The sequence below is a fragment of the Triticum dicoccoides genome, chromosome 3A (genome assembly GCF_002162155.2).
Source record: "Triticum dicoccoides isolate Atlit2015 ecotype Zavitan chromosome 3A, WEW_v2.0, whole genome shotgun sequence".
In the NCBI taxonomy this organism is placed as follows: domain Eukaryota; kingdom Viridiplantae; phylum Streptophyta; class Magnoliopsida; order Poales; family Poaceae; genus Triticum; species Triticum dicoccoides.
The window spans coordinates 6,421,324-6,428,756 of record NC_041384.1 but is presented as its reverse complement, the minus strand read 5'-3'; positions in this window follow the sequence as shown (position 1 = coordinate 6,428,756).

Sequence of the window (7,433 nt, the reverse complement as noted above, 5' to 3'; positions counted from 1 at the left end):
AATGTAGTTCGAGCATGCAAGCTAATGTACCTTGAGCATATTGTTTTCATCAGACTAGTGTACCTTGAGCATGCAAAGTAAACACATGCTACTCCACTTGTCTATTTGTACAGAAACTTTTGTTTAAATAAACCGAGCAAATAAAACAAATGGTGCGAACACATTCTATTATGAAATTTGTCTACTCCACATGTTTGACTGTATTGAAACCATTGTTCGCATGTTTCTAAAATACAGAGAAGAACACCCTGTGTTCTGGTAAAATATTTGTTGGCTATGATATGAAATTCCATGATGTGTGTGTTGTTTCAGTTTCTGTAGCTACAACAAAGTCCCAGTTTACTCTGTACTTGCTGGTGATGATTGCTGGCTAAATTTACAGTTGAAATAACAGTAGCCAAGGAGTAGATACAAGACGTATTTACCATATTTTGCATCGAATGTTCAAAATCAGTTTTGTTCTTGTTCTGTGAGTCAAATTGGATAAGATGGGAGTATCACAACATGCATATACTGAAGATGGGAGTATCACAACCTGAATGTGCAGTTTATGTAGTTTCTGTATTTCTTTAACTCCACTTGTCTATTTGTACAGAAACTTTTGTTTAAATAAACCAAGCAAATAAACCAAACAGTGCGAACACATTCTGTTCTGAAATTTGTCTACTCCACTTGTTTGTTTGTACTGAAACCTTTGTTTGCATGTTTCTAAAATACAGAGAAGAACACCCTGTGTTCTGGTAAAATATTTGTTGGCTATGATATGAAATTCCATGAGGTGTGTGTTGTTTCAGTTTCTGTAGCTACAACAAAGTCCCATTTTACTCTGTACTTGCTGCTGATGATTGCTAGCTAAATTTACAACGGTGTTGTCCAGGAGAAGAGCAGCGGGCTGGACCAGCCACCGCTGGTTTTCTTACTGGTTTTTTTAAATGTCACAACTTACTATGCCGCTACCTAGTAAAAACCAACTTTGTCAGTACTCAGTAAAAACGAACCTGCTTTGCCACTAGCAAATAATGCACTATCTTGAATTGCAATTGATTCAATTCCCCTTGTTTCCAAAAATCAAAGCTTATGGTAGTGACCTACTATTTGAGAGCAGCCGGGGCTTTGTCCTGGTATACTGGCCTAAATTTTGTTAACACATTGGTACTACTACTAGTGGTATTGTTGGCATGATAAATGTCCCAAATCTTGTTGTTTAAGATTGGGAGCACAGTGGTACTGTTACAACATGTTGTTGATTTCTTATATAGAGTCAGATGCTGTTGATTTTAGTACTAGTCAGACCTAAAATATTATTACCGTTTAAAGTGACCGTTTATCCTTTTGTATGTTAGTTGGTTGTGCCCCTCTGCTGGAGGATCTCAGTCCAACTACTCTGGAAGCATCTATGACATGGTGGACAAGGCAGTAGAAGCATGTGACATGGCAACCGAGGGAGTTGTTTTGTGGGATGAAGTGTTGGTAAAGATAACAAGCCCCAAGGGTCTGCATGTGCGTTGCAAGGAACTCTGCTGCAACCGCGGCCGGCTGTGCTTCTGCATCGGCTACAAACCACCTAGGTGAGCTCTATCCCTCTCTGTGGTGCTTCTGGTGGCCTTGTACTGGTGATTGTGGTGTTGTGCTCTGACCAGTGACATGATTTACCCACTATGGCAATTTTAGGTTTAGGGAAAATATGCACTGTTGCTCCTGATCAAACCAATTGGCCACTATCCAGTTATACTGCTATGTGTATGGATTTGTTTATGTGGATCTGGTCTAATCTATGTCCTCCTGTTGATCTACTGGTCCGTGTGTGTGTGTGTGGAGTAAAATTGTGGTTTGTGCTTCTTCTTTGTAACATGATGAAACAAAGCACCTGTAGCGTCTGAGTAAGTGGGTGTTTGTCTACATGGTAAAGCTTCTTTGCCATGTATTTCATTAGGATGTGAACAGGCTACTGCATGCTCACAAAGCTATTGACTTAAATTTTTTTGTTTCTCTACTGTCAATGTTCGCCAAGCTATTTAAATGATGATGACAAACTGAAATCATGAATACTCATATAGAAACTCTATGGTAATAACTATACACGTTATCGTTGAGTTTGCTATGTGTTTATAGAATGACATGGTTGGCTAATTAAGCCCTGTCCGTGTATGTTTTAGAATTTGCTTCATTGGTACCACATTCAAATATATTAATTAATTTTGTGCATGTTGGAGAATTTAGACAACGATAACAAACTATAATCACGAATACTTGTATAGAAACTTGCATGACCATCTTGTTTAATTTTGTGATATTCCTCCATACTAGGAGCTATACACTGTTATTCAGCTTTCATTGGAAGTTTTAGTTTCACTGAAATCATCTTTTCTTTTCTATGCTCATGTTCAAGCCTGGTAGTATATTTTTTTCCAAATGGTCTGTTTACTTGATTTATCTGTTGTTTGATTTTGCTCCATCAGCTTTCCTGATGTCCCTGTACATATATATGTTGGTTGTAATCTTCTTGAAGAATGCAAGTACTTGATATTCCATTCTGTTCTTGTAGGTGAATGGAACTCCGTTGAGGACTTCTACCCATGTTGAAGAGCAGCTAGCTTTTGTACTGGCAGAGCGGTCCACTTGTAGATCCCATTATTTATGATTGTGTGGATCTGGGTGAAGTTTGAAGTTCCTGGGTATGCAAGATTCGATGGTTAAACTGGTTGATGTGATGTGAATGAGTGTATGGAAACTGGTTGTTGTGATGTGAATGAGTGTATGTAGTTTCACGTGTTCTGTTCTGTATAGCATATTGTAATAAACTTATTTTAGCTGTTATTTGAAGATTTTCATATGATTTCTCTCTTCTATCTGTTTGATATATACATATATGCTTATTAATAAGCTGTGAAAAATCTGACATTTGGGACCCATCTGTAAACTGGAGCTGGGAACAAAAGCTGGAAATAAAAAATAAATTGACTGCAAAATGTTGTGCGCTAGAAAATAAAAATGCCAAATTGTAGGCCAGGCCCATGTAGCTAACCGAAATTAACATAAAACACATATATTAAAAGGGCTTTCCTAAAAAATAATACATGGGCCAAATTACTGGGTCAGACCCATGTAGCTAATAAAAGCACAGGAAAAAAATACATTAAAAAGGCCGAATTGTTAGGCCCATGTAGAAAACCGAATTGGACCGGGCTGATTCTTGTGCCACATCAGATTGCCACGTGGCCTGGGGAGGCTGCTAGTGACCAAAACAAAATAATAGGCATATTTTGGTCGTAAACGTCCACGACCTTCTCACGACCGCCAGCTTTTGACCTTCTGTTTTTGGTCAAAAAAGGTCGCAAATGAAAAACAATGACCTTTCAGTGACCAATAGTCAAGGTCACAAGTTGACATATTTCTTGTAGTGGTAGTATATCTGCATTGGTAATGAGGCGCTTCAAGAACTCTAGCATGTTATTCTCTACTTCTTGTTTATAATGTTCATATGACCATGTCTCTTCATTAATGGTATTTGGGTCAATGAACCCAATGCCATAGCGTCCAACTTTTCTCATTTCGGACATCTTCATCCTGCATAATACCACATAAAAGAATATATAGTGAGGATAATTAGATGTAATGATCAACGAGAGCACTACAACTAGCTTCAGACTTAAATTATAGAAAGAAATCACTTACAGACAATAGCAACTGACGATAGATTTGTCGAGTGCGTCATAATTGAATAACTAAAACAATTCTGTATACTCAATAGACAGAGCTAGCATATGGAATTATCCACTTCCTTGACTTTCACCATGAGGGACTGTAGATTCTGGGTCTTGCAAATTTTCATGTACCATTGATGCAATTTATTCATTCTCATAGGGAGGTTCTTGACCTCCTCGGGCTTGATCAAAGGTTCACCGCGGACATATTTTTGTTTTATTTCCTCCTCTCTAAGCGGAGACATGGGCTCGATCTCAAGGAGTTGTCCAACAGTCATGCTGATCATTTCAGCCACTAGTAGAAAACAGGGCTTTGGTCCAGGCCGGGTCAGCCCATTAGTCCCGGTTCAGTCCAGAACCGGGACCAATGTAGGCATTGGTCCCGATTCGTGAGCCCAGGGGGCCGGCCGGGCCACATGGGCCATTGGTCCCGGTTCATCTAGACCTTTTGGTCTCGGTTGGTGGGATGAACCGGGACCAATGGGCCTCGCTCCCGGCCCACCACCATTGGTCCCGGTTGGTGGCTTGAACCGGGACCAAAGGCTCCCCTTTAGTCCTGGCTCATGTCACCAACCGGGACCAATGAGGTGCCTATATATACCCCTCGCTCGCGAGCAGAGCACCCCGGTGCTCTGTTTTTCTCTGGCCGAGGGGGAGAGGGCTTGGTGGTGCTCTATCTCACCTCCTATGCACACAAGGTGTTCGATGGAATGCCCAAGCCACACTACTTAAGTTTTCTCCTCTCCAGCACCACCGTGGTGAGCTTCTTGTTTTATCTTCTTTCTGAAAGGAAAAATATTCTTACTTGTATGTTTACATAGATACTCGTATTATTTTCTTACTTTTATTTTTGCATCTTATATAGTGCGATGGTTTTGGTATCCGCCCCCGTCGGCCCTCGTCCTGTCTACGATTCGGATGTGGTATATATATTATCTTTATAACTATTGGTTCATTTATTGTTTATGAAAATTATGCCGACCAACGTGAAATAGATTTTATTTATGTAGGATGTATGTGAATCGGAAATGCCAACCGACCCTATTGTCGAGAGGTTAATTTAGTTGAAGAAGAAAACAATTTGTTGAAGGAAAAATAAAAAAAATTGAGGAGGAGAAGATGATACTGGAGTTGCATGTTGCGAATGTCGTTGATGATCACAAGGTCAAGATGGATGCAATGCGCTTGAAGATTAGAAAGATTAGAAAATATGCCATTCATACCGAGGCTTGGTATCATTATGCCGTTGGATCAATTGTTACCTTGGTTTCGATTATGATCGCATTTGTTTTCGCATTGAAATGTTTTACATAGTTTCAATGTATGGTTTAATTAATTAGATGCTCTGGAGAGCTATATGTTGTTAGATGAGAACTATGTATGCACTTTGGTTTTAATGTGATGATGAACTTCTATTAATTTGGACACTTAATTATATATAATGCACACAGATGAACCGGCAATGGATGTACGGTGACAGACACACCCGCGAGTACATTAAGGGCGTGCATGAGTTAATCGATGCGGCTGAGGCAAACAAGCAGAATGGTTTTATGTGTTGTCCATGCACTGAATGTGGGAATACGAGGTCTTACTCTAACCGGAAAATCCTTCACTCCCACCTGCTTTACAAGGGTTTCATGCCACACTATAATGTTTGGACGAGGCACGGAGAAATAGGGGTTATGATGGAAGACGGCGAAGAAGAAGAGTACGATGACAACTATGTGCCCCCTGAATATGGTGATGCTGCAACAGGGGGAGCTAGTGAAGATCAAGAGGAACCCGACGATCTGCCCAATGATGCTGCAATGGGTGAAGCTGCTGAAGATCAAGAGGAACCAGACGATGTGCCCGATGATGATGATCTCCGCCGGGTCATTGTCGATGCAAGGACGCAATGCGAAAGTCAAAAGGAGAAGCTGAAGTTCGATCGCATGTTAGAGGATCACAAAAAAGGGTTATACCCCAATTGCGAAGATGGCAACACAAAGCTCGGTACCGTACTGTAATTGCTGCAGTGGAAGGCAGAGATTGTTGTGGCTGACAAAGGATTTGAGAAGCTACTGAAAATATTGAAGAAGAAGCTTCCAAAGGATAACGAATTGCCCGACAGTACATACGCAGCAAAGAAGGTCGTATGCCCTCTAGGATTGGAGGTGTAGAAGATACATGCATGCCTTAATGACTGCATCCTCTACCGCGGTGCATACAAGGATCTGAACGCATGCCCGATATGCGGTGCATTGTGGTATAAGATCAGACGAGATGACCCTGGTGATGTTGACGGCGAGCCCCCCAGGAAGAGGGTTCCTGTGAAGGTGATGTGGTATGCTCCTATAATACCACGGTTGAAACGTCTGTTCAGAAACGAAGAGCATGTCAAGTTGATGCGAGGGCACAGTGAGAACCGAAAGAAAGATGGGAAGTTGAGAGCACCCGCTGATGGGTCGCAGTGGAGAAAAATCGAGAGAAAGTACCGGGATGAGTTTGCAAAGGACCCAAGGAATGTATGGTTTGCTTTAAGCGCGGATGGCATTAATCCTTTCGGGGAGCAGAGCAGCAATCACAGCACCTGGCTCGTGACTCTATGTATGTATAACCTTGCTCCTTGGATGTGCATGAAGCGGAAGTTCATTATGATGCCAGTTCTCATCCAAGGCCCTAAGCAACCCGGCAACGAAATTGATGTGTACCTAAGGCCATTAGTTGAAGAACTTTTACAGCTGTGGAATGGAAACGGTGTACGTACGTGGGAGCAGTGCGATGACTGGATTACATGTGAACACATCAGGACTTTCAGCAGTTGGTTGGAAACACGTCTCAGAGGTGACAACACTATTTGTGATGAGTTGTACTTGTTGTCTAGGGGACCATCTTTGACTGTATTGACTTACAAAGGATACGAGATAAATGGGAATACATTTTACACGATCACCCAAGATCAAAAGGGCACCAACCAAAACAGCGGTGTCCGCTTTGATGCAGCAACCAAGAGCGGAAAGGACACATATTATTGTTACATAGTGGACATATGGGAACTTGACTACGGACCTGATTTTAAGGTCGCTTTGTTTAAGTGCAAATGGGTCAATCTGTTAGGCGGTGGGGTACAGGTAGACCCACAGTACGGAATGACAACAGTGGATCTGAAAAATCTTGGGTACACTGACGAACCGTTCGTCCTAGCCAATGATGTGGCACAGGTTATCTATGTGAAGGACATGTCTACCAAACCGAGAAAAAGAAAAAGATAAGGAAGCGAATACATCATACGATGAGCCAAAGTGCCACATAGTTCTTTCAGGAAAAAGGGACATCCTGGGAGTGGACGGCAAGACAGACATGTCTGACGATTATGAAAAGTTTCATGAAATTCCTCCCTTCAATGTCAAGGCTGACCCAAGCATCCTGATAAACAATGAAGATTATCCATGGTTATGGCGCAATAAGCAAATGACACAAGCGAAGAAAAAGTGAAGACTTTCTCCCGCAACTATTATGATGATACCATGCCAACTTTGTAACACACGAACATGCTACCATTGTCCGTTTTGTACATGCACATGCTATGTGGGTGAAATTATGATACCATTCCAACTTTCAACTTTTTCAGAGTTCATTTGAAATGCTTTCATGTCTTATGGTTCGGCCCTCGTAATACCATGACCATTAGTCCCTGGCCCATGCCAACTTTCAACTTTCAACTTTCTAAAACTAATGGCACTA